The sequence below is a fragment of the Rattus norvegicus genome, chromosome X, assembly GCF_036323735.1.
Source record: "Rattus norvegicus strain BN/NHsdMcwi chromosome X, GRCr8, whole genome shotgun sequence".
Classification (NCBI taxonomy): Eukaryota; Metazoa; Chordata; class Mammalia; order Rodentia; family Muridae; genus Rattus; species Rattus norvegicus.
In genome coordinates this window covers 774,304-795,594 of record NC_086039.1, presented here as the reverse complement: position 1 = coordinate 795,594, position 21,291 = coordinate 774,304, and the positions used below count along the sequence as shown (strand labels likewise).

Below are 21,291 nucleotides of genomic sequence, written 5' to 3'. Positions count from 1 at the left end.
GAAAATATGTTCCAACACCTTAGTCTAAGGTTATGTCTATCTCAATTGCTGGAGTGTGCTTCTTGAATGCAACAGAATGACAGATCCTGTTTTTACATCCATTATTTTAACCTCTGTCCTTTTGTTGTTGAATAGAGGCCACTAATGCTTAACGGTATTAATGACCAGTGATATTAACTTCATGCTATTTTGATGTTGTGGGTGCAGGGTTTTCTTGCTTGCATGTATTTTGGTTTTTTGTTTTTTTTTGGGTGGGATGTTTGAGTGTGTATGTTAGTATAAAATCTGTTCTGTAGGGTGAATGATTTTTTTTTTGTTTGCATGTTGTTTTTGTTTTTTTCGGGGGGGGGGTTGTTAGAGCATGCAGGCGAGTACTTCCGTAGGTTATGCTGTGTAATTTTTAATTTCTAGTCGGAGGTTGGGATGGTTCAAATTCTGAAAATCCATCAGTATAATCCACTATAAGTGAAACTGAAGGAAAAATTACATGATAATCTCATTAGATGCAGAAAAAGCAATTCCAGCCCCACTTCATGATAAAAGAGTGTGAGTGATAAGGGAGACAAGTCCTATGGAGAAACATAGTAAAAGCAAGGGAGAGGAAACCTGTAATGACCGTCAAGCTAAATATAAAGAAACTTAAAACAATTAATTAAAGTGAAGGACAAGGTAAGGCTGCCCACTCTCCCTATTCAGTATAGTATTTGAAATTCTATCCAGGGTAAAAGCATGGTTCAAATTTGGTTCTGACATGGAGTATTGCCAAGTACTGTGAAGGAGGAATGGCACAACATTTTAAAAATCCTGGGGTATGGCCCACTCTTTAGAACAGCCTCATTGCTCTTTGGTGAGTCATAGCCCCAAGGACCAACTGTACTGAGAACTTCATGCAGCGTTTCGCTCGGTTGTTCCCCTCATATCTCTCTAATTCTAAGAAGTACATAAAAATCCTCCTGGAGCTTACCACCACTCAGGGAGCAACATCATTGGCATTTGCAATAATATTGGTCGAGGTCTTTTAGGAATTTCCTCTGTGGAAGACCAGTGCTTCCACCATCACCAAAGGAAATGTAGAATAATTAGTGACGACCAGCACCCTTAAAAAGCATTTGGAAAAATAAAATTGTTTGTTAAGCTGGCTAACATGTTTTAACTACTGCCTCTGATGTAAAAAAAAATTACGTAACAATTTGAAGTTCGAAAAGACAGGGACTTTTTAAGGCCAGGGATCAAGAACAATGGTGGCACAGGCTAATGGTGTGACTGTAACACATGCTGGACTGTTGAGGACTGATTTCTGTCCCAGTTGTACCCTCAGCTCCCTGATAGGATTTAATAAGGATTGACAATCACAGGTGTGCATTCTGATCATTTAAAGTAGATATGACATTTTTATACACATATTTAGATTTGTGCTTTTTAAAAGATTCTTATTAGAGTACTTTTAAAGATAAATGATACAATATCAACCATTTCTCTGTAAATTCAAAATGCTGCCTACAGTGAATGGAAACCGAATGAGAAAACTACTTTGCTTACTCTTTGTTACTCTATAACAAATTGCTTACTTATGAGCCTTGTTGGCCTTGGGAGTAATTTGTTTATTTTACGTGTACTATGTAATATTTCTTCTCATACACTATCACTCTTTTCAGCATCAAGCATGAGAAGAAACTAGAACATTATCACATTTGCAGTTTTACTTGGCTTGAAAGATTTCACTAGGATATCAAAGTTATTTGCTGTGGTTTGCCCTGAAGTTATCTGTATTTTGATGCTAATTCCACTGCCCCAAGGACAGCTGCCTACTCATGTACTCAGAACTCAGGTGACTTCACCAAAACCACCTCCCCATTGAATTTGTAAAGTACAGGTGTGGGGCAGGTACATGATAGATGGAGGCTTTGGGAGTAATTTGTTTTCTTTACTTGTACTATGTAAAGAACTTTTCTTTACCATGTAAAGAAGGAGGTCATTGGAGGAGAAGGAAGAATGGGTGAGAGAGATGTTTGAAGAAAGAGGAGGAGACTGGAGGAAAAAGGGGAGATAGGAAGAGGAGAGGGTGAGAAGTCATGGCAGGTGAGGTTACAATTATGGTCTGTGTATTTACAGGTTATTATTAATGTTCCTAAGGGATGGATGATAAAGGGCTTTGTATATTTAAGTGCGCAATTATATCTTAGCAATTGGGTCAAAATTTTTGTGATGTGTGTTTTCTATGTGAGGGATTGAGTATAGGAAAGTGTGTGGCGGCAAGGGACACTGGGCTGACAGGGAGTAGGGATGTGTTTTCACCAAGATATCTACCTATTATATTAGGACACTACGGTGCTAGTGATAGCATGGTAAAAGACAAGTTTTCTTTTTTTTTTTACAATAACAGATGGCAAAACAAGGTGATGGGCAAGAATCCACTAGTAATCAAAAAGTTGAGTGAACCTTTTTATTTTCTAAGTAAGAGGACACCTGTGCCATATTAATTCTTGATAACTTAAGAGCAGAATATAAAACAAAAATGGGGAAGCAGCAAGGGCTGACAGGCTGTTGGTCCCCTGCTGTGTGATAAGTAATGGCAGTTCAGAGAGTTAAGAGATTAAAGCTGCTTTTTAATGAGAGTTGTTTAGTAAGTCTTTCAGGATACACATTTTCTTTTTAACATAGGCTCCACAGGGGAATTTTGTGTGGGAATCCTAGTTACACAAGATACTTCTTCTATTAAGGTATTTTTAACAAGTGATTAAGTTTTATTTAAGAAAGAAGAGAGTAGAGAGATTACCTGAATCAGGTGGGGATTTTCATCTACTGCTCAGAACTTAGGGAAAAATTAGGCACTACCAAGTAGAGAGTTTTGATGAAATCTGTAACAACAGGGAAAGTGAATGCAGACATATATTGTAGAAGTTATTAACGATAAAGAAAAATCTGTGGCTTCAGGTAGAGAGCTTAACAGACTGAGATATTTTGGGCAAAAGTCCTGGTTTGAAGTTTTCTTATTGATATTAGAATTGATAGAAGGTATTTGATTAGTTTTATGAATTATCCCACTATATGGCTCGTTGATGACGCTTAGCGATGATTTGTGGTTACTTTTGATATTTACGACAATAGCAAGTTCAAATTCTCTTAACATGGGCTCCATGGGAACTTTGGGTTTATTTCCTGATATCACCAAGTACTGAGTTATATCAGGCTCATTTTATACATAAATTCCTTTTTTAAAAAATGTTTAATCTTCAGGATGGGTGTGACTTTGAGTTTTATGCTTATATTATTACTCTGGGAGAGAGTGCAAGATACAAGCTTCTCTGGTTTCAGATTAAGAAACAGAGTATTTTGGAAGAAAGATTTTGTCCTTGTGTTTTTAAAAATTGTGATTAGGATTCTGGAAACCTCACAGAGTCATACTGATCAGGTTTGATATCAGTAGACGGCTATCAAATATATATTCGGGAGAATCAAACAAAAGATATATCGATTCTTAACCTTTTTCCTGAGAGTTGTATTTTGTAGAGTGTACCTACTTGGAATCCTGGTTTCAGTGAATTTCAGCTGGGTCCAGTCAGGACATATCGGCTATCGCATTTGTTTCATTTTTCCTACCCCCTACACGTAAGGATATCTCTACGCCCATGTACAACTTGAAGAAGTTATGGTGGATCCGTTGTCTCAATTACCTGGAATTTGTGGGGTGGGGCTGGAAGTGGTTATTCTAAAGATGTTTTTATAAAGAATTGAAAATTGGTTGAAATTTAGCAGGGAGGAATAAGCTAGATTTAGTTACAGTCATAATCGTATTTGGTAACTAAGCTTAATCTTATCTTTGTTTGGGTATAGAAATAATTTGAAAAAATTTTAAAATTACAAGAGCCAGTTCTATTATTTTTGTCATTACACACTTCTGAGTTGATTAAACCTGTGAGTTAAGATTGAAATATTAAAGTCATGCATCTGACTTTGTAAGAGTACTATCAAGAAAAAATTAAGATATAAAGACAACAGTCCAGATTGTCTTAGATAGATAGATGCTTTTCAAAAATGTAAGAAATCCACAAAATTTGAGATTTAAAGTTATTACTTATCTTTTGTTGAGTCATATCTTCTCCTAACTGTTCCCCTTTGGCAAATTTAATGAAGAATTTGAACATCTCTACCTCCAAATGAGGCAATACTTTGTGGCTAGGCAGTCACTGGAAAAAAATGCCTGTTTCATATGCAGATTAATACTATCCAGAAAAGGACAAATTATGCAGAGGATTTGAGGGATAAACCCTGCCAATACAGGGTAATCAGCCCTTCCAAGTCCGCCTTTCAATAGGCTGTCAGTTGATCTTGTGTCAGAAGGCTGAAGACTTAAGCTCACATGTTGCTAACAGGGGATTGTGCTATTGGAGATTTGTCTCTACAACCTCTCAGTTCTAGAAGCCCTCTAAGACATCCTATGTGTATAGATATTTGGTCACTCTCAGATTTCTGACGGGGTAGGAGACTGATTATAGCCTCATTGCTTATCAGGCTGTATAACTCTGAATATACATATTTTACTGGATAGTTATCAGATAGTATACAAGCTAGCCAAGACATAATATAGATTTTAAGCCTTTCTGAAGCTGGAATGAAGAACTAAATGCTCTTTCTAACTGATATAGTGACAGACTGGGTTTTGAGTATATCAAATGCTTTATAAATTGTAGAATAGTAATAATCTTACTCAATTGATATATATAAATGAAAAGTCTGTTTAACTGGACAAAAAGGGGGAAACGTTGTTTACACTAAAGTTATCTGTATTTTGATGCTAATCCACTGCTCCAAGGACAGCTGCCTTGTCCTGTACTCAGAACTCAGGTGAATTCTACAGAACAGCTTTCACATTAAATTTGTGAAGTACAGGTGAGGGGCAGGTACAGGATAGAAGCAGGCCTATCATTGGAAGAGAAGGAAGTATGGGCAGGAATGAAGTTTGAAGGAAGTAGAAGAGACTAGAGGAAAAAGGAGAGACAGGAAGAGGAGAGGGTGAGAAGCCATGGCAGGTGAATTTAAGATACTGCTCTGTGTATTTACTGGTTGTTATTATTGTCCCTAAGGTATGGATCGTACCAGGCTTTGTATGCTTATGTGGGCTACTATATCTTATCAATTGGGTCAAAGATTATTGTGTTGTGTGTTCTTTCATGTGAGGTTTTGAGTGTAAAAACATGTGTGGCAATAAGAGACACTGGGCAGCTGAGGAGTGGTGATGTATTCAACCAAGATATCTAGCAGAGACTTGGGAAACTACAGTGCCAGAGATAGCGGGATATAAGACAACTTTTTTATTTTTATATTTTTGCAACAACACATTCACTTCTGTATTTGACATGCTCTTTTTGTGTCACTTAGGGAAGATCTATATCTGGTTCCTGACAGAATGTGCTTCTTAGGTTCATCAATCTTATCTAGTTATCTAGTTTTGGTGGCTGAATATATATATATATATATATATATATATATATATATATATATATATATATATATATATATATATATATATATATATCGGTGGTTCCTACAACTATGAGATTACGTGCAATTTTAACTAGATTCTGAGCAGGTATGTCAAGAAGGTAGAATCCACAAACGGCAATGCCAAATAGACTCGCTCCTATTCTTATGACCCTAATGAAGTTGAGGTTTCATTGGACCTCTAGTTCTTCCCTCCCTGCCAATCCTCCTGTATCTTATCTTTGGAGTGAAGAAAGAATCATTTTAAAACATCCAAAACCCTGAAATCTCACCCTTGGAACACGACAAGGTTGATATTACAGAGATCATATCTAATGGGACTACATAGTCCACGCTGTCCTTTGATTTACTCAGGCAGTTATTTCTTTGCATAAAATAAAAATTTGGGAGTTTATCATTTTAAGTAGGTACACAATATTTACACTGTTAAATTCACTTCATAGCTTAGCCACGTTTGTTGCCAAAATCATTGCCAAAAAACTGGAATTTGAAAACAGAATACTTGAGTACACATTCAGGAATATCTATAAAGACCCCTTTCCAGGAATGAACAATTAGAAAATGAAATATAATATTCACTCAATTAAACATCTGTAAAGAAAAAATGGCCTGTGGGAAACAGGGAAAAAATAGGAAATTGATCTGTTTGTCACAGGAATGGAACTGGGAATAGAATTATTATCCAAAAGAGTCTCCTACATCCCATATTCCTAGATCTTTTCTACTCAATACAAGCCCCTAACTGAGTTTCTCCATGTAGAGCCTGTAACCACTGATGAAGCAAGAGAAGTTTCCAGCTGTAGAGAGATGTAGTACATAAATGTTACCAATGTGTCACAGTAGACATTCCTGGAAAAGGCAAACTCGAATCTGGTCAATGTAAGGAAAGCTATTTAGGAGGTAGGCCATGGCAGTTCTCACTGACATCATCATTTGACCCTCCCTGAAAAATTTCTTGTACCCTGGCGAGCCCTAGGTTTTGTGATGTCACAAAAAACTGCATCACATATATTCCTGCAGTACCTCTAGAGATTACTAAGTGGCCTCTATTTCAGTGCAAACAGCCATTTGGGAAAGAGAACAAAGAGGATGTATATAACAAAAATGAGTAGAAGAAAGTTGGCTTTCTGTTTTAGTTTGAAAAAAATGAGAAAAAAAATATGTGGTACATGGGAAAGTGCAGTGAGTGCCGTGTAGGGGTTGTGAGGGTTCACTGAACACATGAGCCTTCCACATATGGGATTCAGGAAATGGGAGCCTCTTAGTAGCAACTGGATTTCCTTGCTTGTTATGGTTCCTGAAAGTCAGAGTTTTTTTTTTTTTTTTTATCATTAATGTCATTATTCCAAAAGTCAGGTGTTGGGATGGGTACAGCTTTTTTTTTTTTTTTTTTTTTTTTTTTTTTTTTTTTTTTTTTTTTTTGAGAGCACATGGCTTCTATTTTTTCTTCCAGAAGAAAAAAGTCCTAAGGAGGAAGGGAAAGACAAGTATTGTATCCTCAGCTCAGAGTAAACTCCTTCGTGTATATGATTTCTACACTGTAGTTTGTGTCTGACACTGATATCTGGGAGGGAGAAATGCTTCTAGTTCAGACTTAATCATATCAGTCTTTCGACTAGTGTTATGCTGACTACCATTCCCTAACAGTGTCCCTCTAGATTTCTGAATCAATATGTCTGATTACCTTGCAGTTTTATTTACTTTTATCTCTTTCATAATTTTTTTTAATTTAAGCTAATTTTAATATTTTTTGGATATTTCTATATCTACATTTAAATGTTATTTCCTTTCCCAGTTTCCTCTCCATAAGAGACCATTCCATGACATTTAAACCACCCTTACTCTCCCTTGACATATCCTTGAACTGGGAGTCAAACCTAGGGAGGACCAAGGGCCTCTCCTTCCTTTGGTGCCCACCAATGCCATCCTCTGCTACATATGCAGTTGGAGCAATAGGTCTGTCCATGTACAGTCTTTGATTATCTGTATAGTACCAGAAAGTTCTTGTTCATTGTTCTGATGGGGTTGATAGCCTCTTCAGCTCTTGTAATCCTTTCTGAAAATTTATCAACAAGAGGTCCGTTTATAATTCTCTGATGTGCCACTAGCATTCACTTCGGTAACTGACATGCTCTAGTTGTGTCTCTCAGGGAAGATCTATAACCTGTTACTGGCAGCATGCACTTCTTAGCTTTATTAATCTGAATTGTATCTAGTTTTGGTGTCTGATCTATTTATCTATCTATCCATCTATCTATCATCTATCTATCTATCTATCTATCTATCTATCTATCTATCTATCTATCTATCTATCTATTTATGCATATATTTATCAATCTATCTCTGCCTCTGTCTCTAGCTCTATCTCCTCTCTATCTCTATATATCTATATCTATTTATCTATATCTATTTTTATATATATGTACATATATTTGATGGCTTATACATCTATGAAGTTAGTTGAAATTTTAACATGGATTCTGAGGTCCTAGGTCAAGAATGGAGAATCCACAAATGCCAATACCAAATATACTCCCTCCTGTTCTTATGCGCCTATCGAAGTTGAGCTTTTACTGGGCCTCAAGCCATTCCTCTCCCTTCCCATCATCCTGTATCTTTTGTATGGCCTGAAAAAAGAATCATGGTAAAATATCCAAAAGCCTGAAGTCTCACCCTTGGAACACAGGAAGGTAGATATTCCAGAAATGATACCTAATGGGACTACAGAACCGCATGCTATAGTCCATGCAGTCCTTTGATTTACTGATGTCAGGTAATTTTTGCATAAAATAAAAATTTGGGAGTTTATCACTTGAAGTAGGAACACAATATTTACACTATTACATTCACTCTTTAGCTTGGCCAGCTTTGTTGCGATAATCATTGCAAAAAACTAGAATTGCAAAACAGAATTTTTGAGTACATATTCAGGAATATCTATAATGTGCTCTATCAAGGAATGAACAATTAGTAAATGAAATACAAAATCCACTCAATTAAATATCTGTAGGGAAACAATGGCCTTTGGGAAACAGATAGAACTTAGGAAATTGAACTGTTTGTCACAGGAATGGAACTGGGAATAAAATTATAATCCAGAAGATTGTCCTACATCCCATATTCCTAGATCTTTTCTACACATGCGAAACCCGTAATAACTTTCTCCATTTAGAGCATGTAACCACTAATAAAGCAAAGAGAACTGTCTAGCTTTAGAGTGATGTTCTACATAAATGTGTCCACTGTGTCAAAGGAGACACACCTGGAAAGGTCACCTTAGAATCTGGTCAATATAAAGAAAGCTCTTTAGCAGGTAGGCCATGGCAGTTCTCAGTGACATCATCATTAGGCTGGCCCTGAAAAATCTCTTGTATACTGGAGATCCCTAGCTTCTCCTGTGATGTCACAGTGTTTTCCAGACTGCAACTGCCTCTCAGACATTCATTCAGTACCTCTAGGGTTTATTAATTGGCCTTTATTTCAGTGTAAACAGCTATTTGTGAGGAAGATCAAAGAAGATGTAGATATCAGAGATGGGGAGAAGGAAGTTGGCCTAGGAAGTTTTAGTTTAAAAAACGAAGAAATATGTGGTACATGGGAAAGCACAAGGAGTGCTGTGTAGGGGTTGTGAGGGTTCACTGAACACATAGCCTTGATCTGAGCCTTCCCCATATGGGATTCAGGAGGTGGGAGCCTCTCGGTAGCATCTGGATTTCATTGCTTGTTATGGTTCCTGGAAGTCAGAGGTTGTTTATCATTAATTTCTTTATTCCAAAAGTCAGGTATTCGGAAGTTTTTCAGTTGTTTTTCTGAGAGCTAATGGCTTTCATTCTTTTTCCCCAGGAAAAATAGTCCTGAGGAAGGAGGGACAACAAGTATTGTATCGTCATGTCATCTCAAGGTAAACTCCTCCTTGATTTGAATTCCTATAGTGCACTTTGTTTCTGACACAGTTATATGGGACAGAGATGTGCATCTAGTTCAGACATCATCATCTCAGTCTTTCCACTAGTATTTCTCTGATTACCATTCCATGACAGTTACCCTTTAGATTTCTGTATCAATATGTGTGATTCATTGACAGTTTTCTTTTCTTTTAACTCTATCATTTCTTTAGGAATTTTTATTGCGTTTCTAATTGGATACTTCTATATTTACATTTCAAATGTAATTTCCTTTCTCAGTTTCCTGTCCATAAGAGCCCTAACCTGTCCCCCTCCCCTTTTTCAATAACCCCCCTTACTGCCTCTTGACAGTCCATTGAACTGGGAATCAAATCTAGGGAGGACCAAGGGCCTCTTTTTTCATTGGTGTCACGAAGGCCATCTTCTGCTACATTTGCAGTTGGAGACATTGGTCTGCCCATGAGCAGTCTTTGAATATTGATTTAGTACCAGAAAGGTTTCGTGTATTGGCATTGTCCTTGTGGGGATTAAAGCCCCATTCAGATCTTGTAATCATTTCTCAACATTTACCAACAAGAAGTCCATTTTCAGTTCATGGGTTTGCCACTATCATTTACCTCTGTATTTCACATACTCTAGCAGTGTCTCTCAGGAAATGTCTATATATGATTCCTGGCCGATTGCAGTTCTTAGGTTCATCAATTTTATATCATTTTGGTGCCAGATGTGTGTGTTTGTGTGTATTTATATATACACACTTTTGGTGGCTCCAACAGCTAGGTGGTTCAGTGGAATATTAACATAGAATCTGCCAAACTAGGTCAAGAATGTAGAATTCAGAAATGACAATGTCAAATAGACTCCCTCCTGTTTTATGAACATATTGAGTTTGAGGTTTGACTGATAAACATGTCATTCTTCTCCCTGCCTATCCTCCTGTATCTAAGGTTGCTACTTAAGGACGAATAATGATAAAACATCCAAAACCCTTAATTCTGGCCATGGGAACACAGGAAGATAGGTAGTGCAGGTTTGATATCGAATGGGACTAGAGAACCAAATTCTGTAGTCCATGTTGCCCTTTGCTTTTCTGATGCCTGGTAATTTTTACATAAAAGAAGCTTTTAGGAGTTTATTAATTGAAGTGAGTACACAGTACTCACACTGTTATTCTCACTCTATAGCTGGGCACACTTTGTTGCCAAAATCACTTTGTTGCAGATAATGGAATAGGAAAAAAGAATTTTTCAGTACACATTCAGGAATATTTATGAAGTCCCCTGTCAAGGAAAGTACAATAAGAAAGTGATATACAATATTCATTTAATTAAAGGTCTGTAGGGAAAATACTGGCCTTTGTGATACATAGATAACCAAGAAAATTGAACTCTATATCTCAGGAATGAACCTGAGAATAAAAATATTATCTAGAAGAATCTTCTACACTAGATGTTCCAAAATCTTTTCTACCCATGCCAAGCCACTGACTACCTTTCTCCATCCCAAGTTTGTAACTGATAATAAAGCAAGGAGAAGTCTCTAGCTTTAGAGAGATGGAGTACATAAAGGTTTCTACTGTGTCACATGAGACATACGTGGAATGGGCACCCTTGAATCTGGTCAATGTAAGGAAAGATGTTTAACAGGTAAGCCATGGCACATCACAATGACATAATCAGTAGGCCCTCCCTGAAACATCTATTGAAACCTGGAGAGGACTAGCTTCTTCTGTGATGTCACAAGTGTTGTCATGACTGCAACTCCCTTCAGATATCCCTTCAGTACCTCTAGTGTTTACTAATTTAACTCTAATCGAGAGTAAACAGTCATTGTGGAGTGAGAAGGAAGAGGATGATGAGATCAGAGATGGGAAGAAGGAAGGTGGTCTTCTGTCTTGTTATAAAAAAAGGATGAAATACATGGTACTTCGGAAAGCTCAGTGAGTCCTTGTAGGAGTTGAGTAGGATCACTGAAGAGATAGACTTGTTCTGAGCCTTCTGCATATGGGAATCTAGAGCTGCGAGCCTCTCAGAAACATCTGGACTTCGCAGTTCTTATGGCTCCTGGAAGTCAGAGTTTTTATATCATTCATTTCTTTATTCCAAATGCCAAGAATTTTGAAGGTAACAGATGTTTTACTGAGAGCTCATTGCATTTATTCTTTTTGTCAATTATAAAAAGGTCCTAAGTAAGAAATAAAAGGCAAGTATTGTGTCCTCTGCTCAGAGTAAACTTCTCCATGCTTTGGATACCAATAGTGCAATTTCTCTCTTACACTAATACCTTGGAGAGAGAAGTGCTTCTAGTTGAGACTTCATGATCTCAGACTTTCCACTAGTATTTCCACTGACTAACACTTTAGATTTCTGAGTCAATTGGTGAGATATACTTGCCGGATTCCTTTCTTTCATTTCTTCCATTTTTTCTTTATTTTTTTAGAAAAACTCTCAAAACTCATCCTGGCTGACAATGTAGATTAGACGCATCAGATGAAATGAATTGAAAAACTCTCCTGGGAATGAAAGTGGTAAGGAAATCACATTGATGTATCCTAAATGCAGTGCTAAGAGCAATATTCAGACTAGTCTGTGGAGATGCTGCCTTCATCAGAGACCACAGACAATTAGTGGAGAATGATTCAGCATTAAACTGGGAATGGAAGATGATGGTTGATATTGTTCTAGTAGATCTCACTACATTAAAAAGTGTTTCTTCCAGATAACTGAATGATTATTGTAAAGCAAATCCCGGAATGAACTTATGAGACCCACCATCAGCCTGTCAAATAATGTGCGAAAGAAGAAATCTGTGTCTCTCCAGGGACAAATTGTTGCTTTCAAACCAACAGTAAAGTGTCCATTCTATGAATGATACATTGATATATACACATTATAGAAGGATGGATACAGAGTTTCTTCAGGTCCATGAATGAGGTATTCAGCAGTTGACCTGGAGTAGCAATGAGGGTAATTTTTGCCAACTCTTCAGACTTGAGCTCCTTCACTAGGATCCCCATGATTGAAGAAAAGAACAAACTTCAGACAATTTGTCTCAGATTTTTATGTAGTTAAGATTTCCTGGTCTTGGACCTAGGAAGGAAGGATATCTTGCTTTCCAATTCTTGTTTATCCTATAATCCTCTCTGCTGCATTCATGCAAATAGATTACTGTGCATTTCTTTAATAGGTTACAATTGTTATTTTAATTATGTTGCCAAGAACTATAGAAAAAAAGAAGGACTGTATCAAAGCATCATATGAAAATCCGACTAAGGTAATGTGGCCATTGGAAATTTGTAACTGACCTGAAACTCTTACTAGAGACAAAATGCCATAAAAGGTCTTCTCTAGATATCTGGTGTAGTAGTTGGTGTTCCCCAACAGACAGTAAAGGATGAATCTCTCTGTACAGAGAAATCGGACTAGTCACAATGATCACAGACTATGGAACACATAATTTAACAATGACTGACTATTTTTAAAGTCCTAGAATCCATTAGTTTATTAGTCCAAAAGGAAAGATGTCTTATCTGGTCATTGACATATGGATAAATATTCAGTATGCAGATTCTAATGTCTATGAGGATTTGGTATCACTGTGAGTGCAAAAATGAAAAAGTAAAGGCTTCTTTCTTCCATGTTTTCTACGGGGATTCAAATAGAATGCATGGTTTAGAATACATTGGGTTTGCCATTCTCAAACAGACCAATATCTTCAACTGAACATTCTTTTCTTGGAAGCTGCACCCTGTCAGCATGGCTCACGTGTATGTGAACTGCAAGATCTAGTCTGGGAAGGCGGTCCTGTTCATCGATCCAACCTGCCCCTAATACTGAAATACCCAAGACTTCCTCAATCAACTCCTTTGCAAACATGGTCTTCTGGGATTTGAAGACATTACATCTACTAACAACACCAATGCAATTCAAGATTACTTTCAACAGCTCCCTGGAGTGAGCATTGTTCCTTGGGTCCTTATATGTAGAGAAAGACTGCATAGGCAGACACAGTGATCTAATCTACCTGCAACAGAATGAAGAGATGATGATGTGGCTGAAGCAGATTGGAGCTCTGCATTTATTAAAGGGATGGCAGTAAAAGCCCATGCTGACAGCAGACATTCAGACATGCTGAAGCCATGCTGAGACTTGATGTTTGTCACAGATGATGTCAGTATTTTCTTATGACTGGGATTTTCAACAAATTGGCTTTCATTCTATTCCTCATTCCAAAAAATCTGTTGCTGTAGGCCTCAAACCATGGGGCAGGGAAACTTAAGAGACAACAGAGGATTGATAATCCAGTCTTCATTCACTGACTTGTCTCTACTTCTAAGTCCATGTTTCACAATCCAGTGCATTTAAATCTCCAGGGAATCAGTTACTGTTTCTCTACCATGCTGGTCTGCTGAAGTCATTTTACAGAAGTCCACTTCCAAGTAATTATTAAAGCAATGAATATTTTGAAGTTGTTTATGATCTACACACAGGCTTTTTACGCCCCAAGCATGTACCATCCCACTTCTGCATTTGTAGCTCTCAGCCAGTGTTCTCGACCTATCCATCCAGCAACCCTTAGATTCCACACTTTGTATGAGGATAATATTTGAAAAAACAGAAGAATATCTGTAGCATAGTTGTTCTTCACTGAAGCCATATTAACACAGACGGCAGAGCATATGATGCATTCATCTCTGTTTGTAGTGTTTAATTCCCCGTAAAGTCCCAAACAATTGAGAGTTGATTCTGTCAGAGTATCAGCAAAGTCAAATAGGAAATGCAAAATTTCAGAATTCTCCTGCCAAAGATGTTTGTGAAAGAAGTTGTTTGCAAAACACTGTCTTAATAAATTTATTCCATTCTCACTTTGATATTTTGCTTTGATGTCTTGAAGTGACGTTTAATTATCACTGAAATGCAGGTCCCCTCTATAGTCTCCAGTAAGAAGAATTCATTCCTCAAAAGGATGTATCTGCAGATGCCTGAAAAAATAATAGAAAGAATATTTCTTGATAAAGATCTAGGTTAAAGTTGAAACATCCTACCACAAAGATACATATAAGAAGTTCATTTGACATTGACCTTATATTATGCAGAAATTCTTCACATATTCCCTCTATCGTTGGGGTTTAATTAATCTCCAATGAATAGTTGACAATGAAGAGTAGCCTTTAGAATCATTTTACCCTTTTCAGTAATAGTTTTAAGCAAATGGAACACTAAAAGATCACAAAGAAGAAATGGTTATAATCAAAAGATACATGTGGGACAGTCTAACTCTCATGGTCAAGATGACTTTGCACATGCTCCTTATGGTCATGGATTGCTCTCATAATACTCTGCAGAAGGTTGTTCCTACTGCCTCACTTTAAGGTCCAGGAATTCCAAGCTACCAGAGCTGTTCAAGTTCCCTTACAATGCACTTGAAAGCCACATATGCTTAGGAACTTTTGATGTGCTTTAGCTCTATTGTCAGGTTTTTTTAAGCCTCTACCAAATAGCAAGCTGTCCTTTTTACCCTCTTCTCAACACCTCTAAATCTGCCCTAACTCAATTTCTCAATTGACATTAGTCATAGCTCAGCACCCCAAATATGCACTCATCTTACTGTGTTTTTAACATCCTGCCTGCTACACCAATGGCCACTCCATACTAGATCTCACATGACTGGTAACTCTTGCTCCACCCTAAATCCTTTCTCCACCCTTGTGTCTACTAGCCTGTTGGTAGAAGTCCACACAACTGATTGGCCAAGAGCATCTTTATTGAACTATACAGAATCAATTTGGGAACAGGACCTTCAGTGTTCGCAGGATGATTCCCGATCTAAGAATCAAAACGATAGCAAACAAGACTCAATCCATGTCTCTGGTTTTGGGAGGGAGATAGAGCACTTAGACTCAGAGTTGAAATTTAAATAATTATAATATATATGTAGTATTAATTATGCCAGGATAAAAGGATCCAAAAAGTGGAAATGGGCAACATTAAAGGCAAGAGAAAAATCCCTAGTACAGCAAACAATGTGGACCTGTTAGAAAGACTGGTCTCTTTCCAGCCATCTGAATTTGTACTTGAAATTCTTCTAACCACTCTTGATCTCTGCATGTAGAAAAGAACAAAAAGAAAAAGAAAACAAAATAAAACAAAAAATCACCAAAATGAAACCAAAAGCAAAAGCAATAGCTAATCAACCCAATCCTAAAAGAAGAGGACCGAGTGAAGATTGCTTGAGGTCCTCATTTTTAACTACAACTACAAGTCACCAATAGCTTTCAATGCAAAAGTTTGTCATTATTTTATTTGAAACTTCTCTGTGGGTCAAAGAAACAAGGTTTATAAGCTGCAACAACAGGAAAGAGAAAAAAATCATACTGTAGAGCTCAACACTGATATTACTATGGTGACTGTGGGCAATGCAGAGAATATTGGTGTTTGACAATGGGTCTTGTGGTTTTCTATATGCTGGCAATATCTATGACTCTGAAATGAATTAGAGTCATCACCAAATCATCACTAAATGAACTGCTCCTTTCTTTGGAGCACAAGATCTGGCAAACTGTTGACTGACTATGATTTTTAACTTGGATCTAGCCTCTGTGGTAAAGCTAAGGCTTCTGATGGAAAATCCTCCACCAAAACACTGGACTATCAATTGTGCTGCCAGCCAAAAACCAAGTCCTGACTCTACCCTGCAATCCAGAAGAGGTTTCAAAGTGTCAAACATAACAATATTTTAATTGTGGCTTTGTCTTTTTTTCACTTTTTATTTTAAATAAAGTGTGATTTCTGGCATAATTCCTGCTAATTTCTTCCTCACATAGAACTTCACTTTTGACCTCAAATTCCATTCATGAAGGGGTACTCTTATCTTTCGTTGGCTAAGTTTTCTATTTTGCTTTTATGGCTTGCTGTGATTGCTTATTGTGACTGTCTAAATGATGCATTATTGAGCAACTGACTCCATAAGAATGGCTTGCGGGCATCAGTATTTTGCATTTTCTTGATGGTTAGTTTATGTAAGGTGACTTAGCCCACTGTGGATGGTAACAGCACTAGTAAGCTGAGGAGGTTACAGAGAAAAGGTAGCTGAGCAGATTAGTAAGCAGAGTTCCTCTTTATTTTCATGCTGCTGCCTTGTGTTCTTTTCTTGGATTCCATTGATTATGAACTGGAACTTGTGAGGTGAATTAAACCTTCAATTTCCCACACTGGCATTTTTATGTTTACTATAACATAGTCATACTAACTGGAACATTTGGCATTTTCTTGAGATCTGATCCGATAGTCCATCCTCCTGCTGGCATGTAACCTACCCTTTTAAATTAATAAATAAATCCAAGTCACTCCAAACTTTTGACATATTCACTCTGCCAACAAAATCACACTGTTTATGTAACTTACTTTTTTAATCTCATATTTTTCCTCCCACATTTTTTCTCTTTAAAATTATCTCCCTAAACATGTTAGCACTTTGTCGTTTTAAGTTATCTTATGTCCCATAGAAATAGTATAGTCAAATTTTTGATTTTCATAAAAGTGGGTGATTTGTTGTAGTAAAATATTCTAATCAATATTTATTGCATTAACTTTATTAATTAATCAAAAATTGACATTATTATACTATCTAGTTATCCTTAAAACTATAAAAGATTTGGTTCATTCAAGGCTTTAAGGTCCTTCAGAACATCAGCTAGAATGTTCTTATGTATAATCTGGATGTATCATGGTTACTTCATATGTCTTCTAACTCACAGTGTTCTTTCTAACAATGCAAATTTAGGGTATTTGATATATATTTTAAGAGTGTTTAAGTGGAATATTTCCCTGATGACTCGCCCATAGTTTGAAATTGGAAAACAAAAAGATAACGTGTTTTGAGTGTTCACTTTGAATTCTACTATTTCATGAATGCATTTTCAGCTTTAAGAAACTTAATCTTTTAAAGAAAAATTGTCTCTATTCAGGATCACGTCTAGCTAATTCATAGTGGTCTTTGCATTTTAAATACTTTCATCCACAATATTTCGTTTTATATTTTCAGAGTATTGTGAGGGGAATTTCACCCATATTTCCTCACAGTATGGTTTGGATTGGCATAAAGGAGGCTAAGGAATGTTGTGTGTTCGTATGATATTCTGCTATTATGACTGTATTTTTCAGTCTTAAGAGACTGACATATTTTTAGAGTTTTTAAAATGGTATCATGACATCTGCAAATGAGAACACTTTCATTTCTTCATTTTTCATTTGTATTCCCTGGATCTTCTTCGGTTGTCATATTGCTCTAGCTAAAATTACACATACTGTAATACATAGTTGTGAAACCAGTGTTTATTCTTGTCTTCTTCCTGCTTGTGGTGGAACTGTTTGAATTTTTCTCTCTTTAGCACGATGCTTGTGCTGGGCTTCTTGTACCTTGCCTTTATTATGTTGAACTATATCCTCCATATCTACAGCTTCCCGAGGACGAATCAAACTTTTATGTTGGGATTTAAAGAAAGCTTATCTGGTAGAAGATTATTTTTAATGTTGACTTGAATCTGTTCACAAGTATTTTATTGAGAATATGTGTGTATATGTGTAAATTAGTGTGTAATTATCTCTCTTCCTCTCTTTGTGTCAGTCGTTTGTAACTCTTTCTCCCTCTCTCATTACCTTCCCTTTTGCCTCATTGTCCCCATGTCTCATTCTCTCTCCTTATTTTGTCTGTCATTGTTAGATAATACCAGATTCAAAATACAATTTTAATGTATTCAATCCTTTTGTCTACTTTATTGAATAGTCTTAGACACTTTAAATGCTATTTAAATGTATATTCATTTCTTTTCAACTGAATACATGTGGTCCTATGATATTTCAGGTGGGAGAAATTAAAAACCTGATTCTTTGTAATTGTTTAGTATAGAGCTTTTTAAATTATGCAAAATGAGCTGATTTAATATTGGTATATAAATACATCTAGTATTTACTGTCACTTCCAACCCCGACCAGCAGGAAAGGAGAGACACCACACATTCTTCTCAAAGCAGTTTATTCAGGAACCCTTTTGTCTGCAAGCAGGAACAATGCCTCCATCCAGCCCCCGAGCCCAGTCCCTTATATCCTCCCTCAACCACCTCAACCGTCCAGTCTGCGTAACCTCCATTCCTAGGTCCACGTCACATGGCCTGATCTATCCTCATGGTGCGCCTGCGCAGCTCTCACGATGGGGAATGGCTTAATTTCAGGTGTTATTCATGAGACGCGGCAGCAGTCCCGGGCTCCATTTTGGGATTGCCGCTACACCCGCTCCCCACAGTAAATCCGAATGCTTTAAATAATTCTAGATTTTGGACTGTAAATATAAATAATCTGTGTTTTCTCCATTTTTCCGATTTTCTCTTTCATTTTATATAATTCAAACCTTTCATTACCTAACATGGCCAGAGGTTATGACGATCCTGTTAATACTTTCCAAGAGTGACCCCTTCCTTTCATTCGTTATATTGTCTACATTTGTCTACATTTTATTGATTTCAGCCATGACGAGTTGGATATACATGTTATACCCCTTCCCCAAGGCTAAAAAGCCATCCTGAAACAAGATGCAAAGAGAATATAGGTCCCCAAAATTGTGGATGGGATCAGACATAAAGCGTCTTCTTGATACAAGAGGTGCTGCCCTCATGTCACATAGCAGCTGTGGTTTCCTGCAAAGCTTCAAGCCAGTCAACAGTCAAGAATGCAGTGAAAAGGCCTAAAAACTGCTGTACATAACTGACATACTATGGACAGTAAGTATCTTCAGTTGGAGGGTTGAAAAATTATTTGTAAGGGTTTATAATAGAGTTATTAAACAGTACTTTAATGTAGAAGATATACAAATTTAGGATTCAAAGAAATAGAGTGAGTGGGTAAAATAAATGGAAAGATTATCATCAAAATTCTTTGGAAATTCTCAAAGAATAAAATATATGAACTCTATTCCTCAACATTATGTACATAGAAAATGTTTTATTATATAGGGATACTTCATGAAGCGACCTTATGATTTCTGTTGGTTAAAACAGATCTGCCAATTCTGTGAGTTGAATATGTGCATTATGTAATTTGATCTTAATAAGTTTAAAGTGGCTATTTTCAAAAATAGTAAACATTATTTCCATGTACATGTTCAAAAACGGGCTTCAATAAATAATAATAATAGAAAAAACTAAAACACTATATATCAAGAAAACATAATTAAATTTGGCTACATGTCTAAGCAAAATATTCAAAAGTGAAGAAACTCAAGTGACTCAGAATCGAAAGTGAAATATTTATCATCCTTATACAATACAGAAATGCAAATCAAAATTATTCTGAGATTTTTTTCCTCCCTTTCAGAAATTTTAGTTTTATAACACATGAGTCAACTTATGTTTGCTGTGTTATGGGGAGAGGGGAACATTGATATTCTTCTGGTGGGAATGCAAACTTCAACAGCAACTTTGGATATCAGTATGATGTTTCTTCAGGAACATGGAAATGTATGCACCTAAAGATATAACGCGAGGAAAATATATCCAAGTGTTGATTCATGCTAGTATAGAGACTCTTGAATATTTAGAAATATTCACGTTGTTCCTTAACAAATGAATGCATAAAGAAAATGTGGTGCTTTTACAGATTGGAAAAGGAAAGCATGTAATTTTCAGGATAATGAATGGATCATGTGAAAGTCATCATAGATGAGATAATCCGGACCAAAGAGAAAAAATGGGATACATTTTCACTTTAATCTGAATATTAATTCTCCACACTGTATCAGTTTGATTAGTTTAGTGTAAAAGTCAAGGGATGTGGTCCAGACTATCCTCACTTTGTGATGAACAAATGTACTTATGGATTGCAGAGGAACACTGTCAGGTACAGGAATGTCAAATGTGAAGAGAGTGGGAAGAGTATGACAATGGAGGGAATGCAGAGATGTACAGTTAAATTGGGAGACGTTTGAGGCATTGAATGAAAACCATATGCAACAGAAATAAAAACTATTTTTTTATTTAATTATGTTTTTTGTCAAACTAAAGATTTAAAGCTATAAGGACAGAAGATAAAACATTGATTGGGTGTTTCTATGTGAAATTTCAATAATAAGAAACTCACAGTACTTATGGATTTCAACTTTCAATAAAGCTATAGTACAGATAATGAAATATACAGTCCTTAAGGAGACAGACGGGAATATCTCTGCTGTTTAAAAATATTAATTATATACATTATATATGTAAAATAATCTATTTATTTGCTTACATTTCAAATGTCATTTCCCAAACTGGTCTTTCTTTCTTGAATCCCCTAAGCTATTCTGTTCCTCATTTTTCTAATATGGTGCTCCCCATCTACATGCGCACTTCCGCTTTAGTCCTCTAACATCCCCCTTCTCTGGGATATGAAGTCTCCACAGGACCAATTGCCTCCCTTCACACATATGGCAGATGAGGCAGTTGTCTTCACCATATACTCTGCTATTTGTGTAGCAGAAGTCTTCGACTGGGCAAAGCATACTCTAGGATGTGGAAAATTTCCTGAGGCTCTGGAGGTTATATTTAGTTGATACTGTTATTCTTCAAATTGGGTTGCAATCCCCTCCAGATACTTAAGGCATTCCCCTAACTCTTCTTTTGTGGCTGTCAGGTGCTCTCAAATGCTTAGGTGTTTCTGCATCTGTCACAGTCAGGTGATGGCAGAGCCCCTCAGAGGGCAAACATATTAGGGTCTTATCTGTAAGCACATTTGAAATCAGGAATAGGGCCAGGATTTAGAGTCTGTGGAAGAAATGTTTCTTATGGTGGTGTGTCTCTGAAGGGCCTTTCCTTCAGTTTTTGCTCTGTTTTTGTATTTGTCTTTTTTTAGACCTT

The 21,291-nt window shown here is 36.7% G+C and overlaps 1 long non-coding RNA gene across 4 annotated transcripts in view; it reads left to right on the top strand.

Annotated features, from left to right (window-relative positions):
• Positions 1-12,271, top strand: part of LOC134484227 (uncharacterized) — a 37,674-nt gene extending 25,403 nt beyond the window's left edge. For 2 of the 4 annotated variants that reach the window (XR_010061654.1, XR_010061653.1), the window contains exons 2-3: positions 9,346-9,403; positions 11,847-12,271. This is a non-coding gene — a long non-coding RNA (uncharacterized LOC134484227). Of the gene's footprint in view, positions 1-9,345; positions 9,404-10,604; positions 11,347-11,846 lie in introns of those variants that run through there. The other 2 variants (XR_010061655.1, XR_010061652.1) reach the window with 2 other exon arrangements.
• The last annotated feature ends 9,020 nt before the right edge of the window (positions 12,272-21,291 follow it).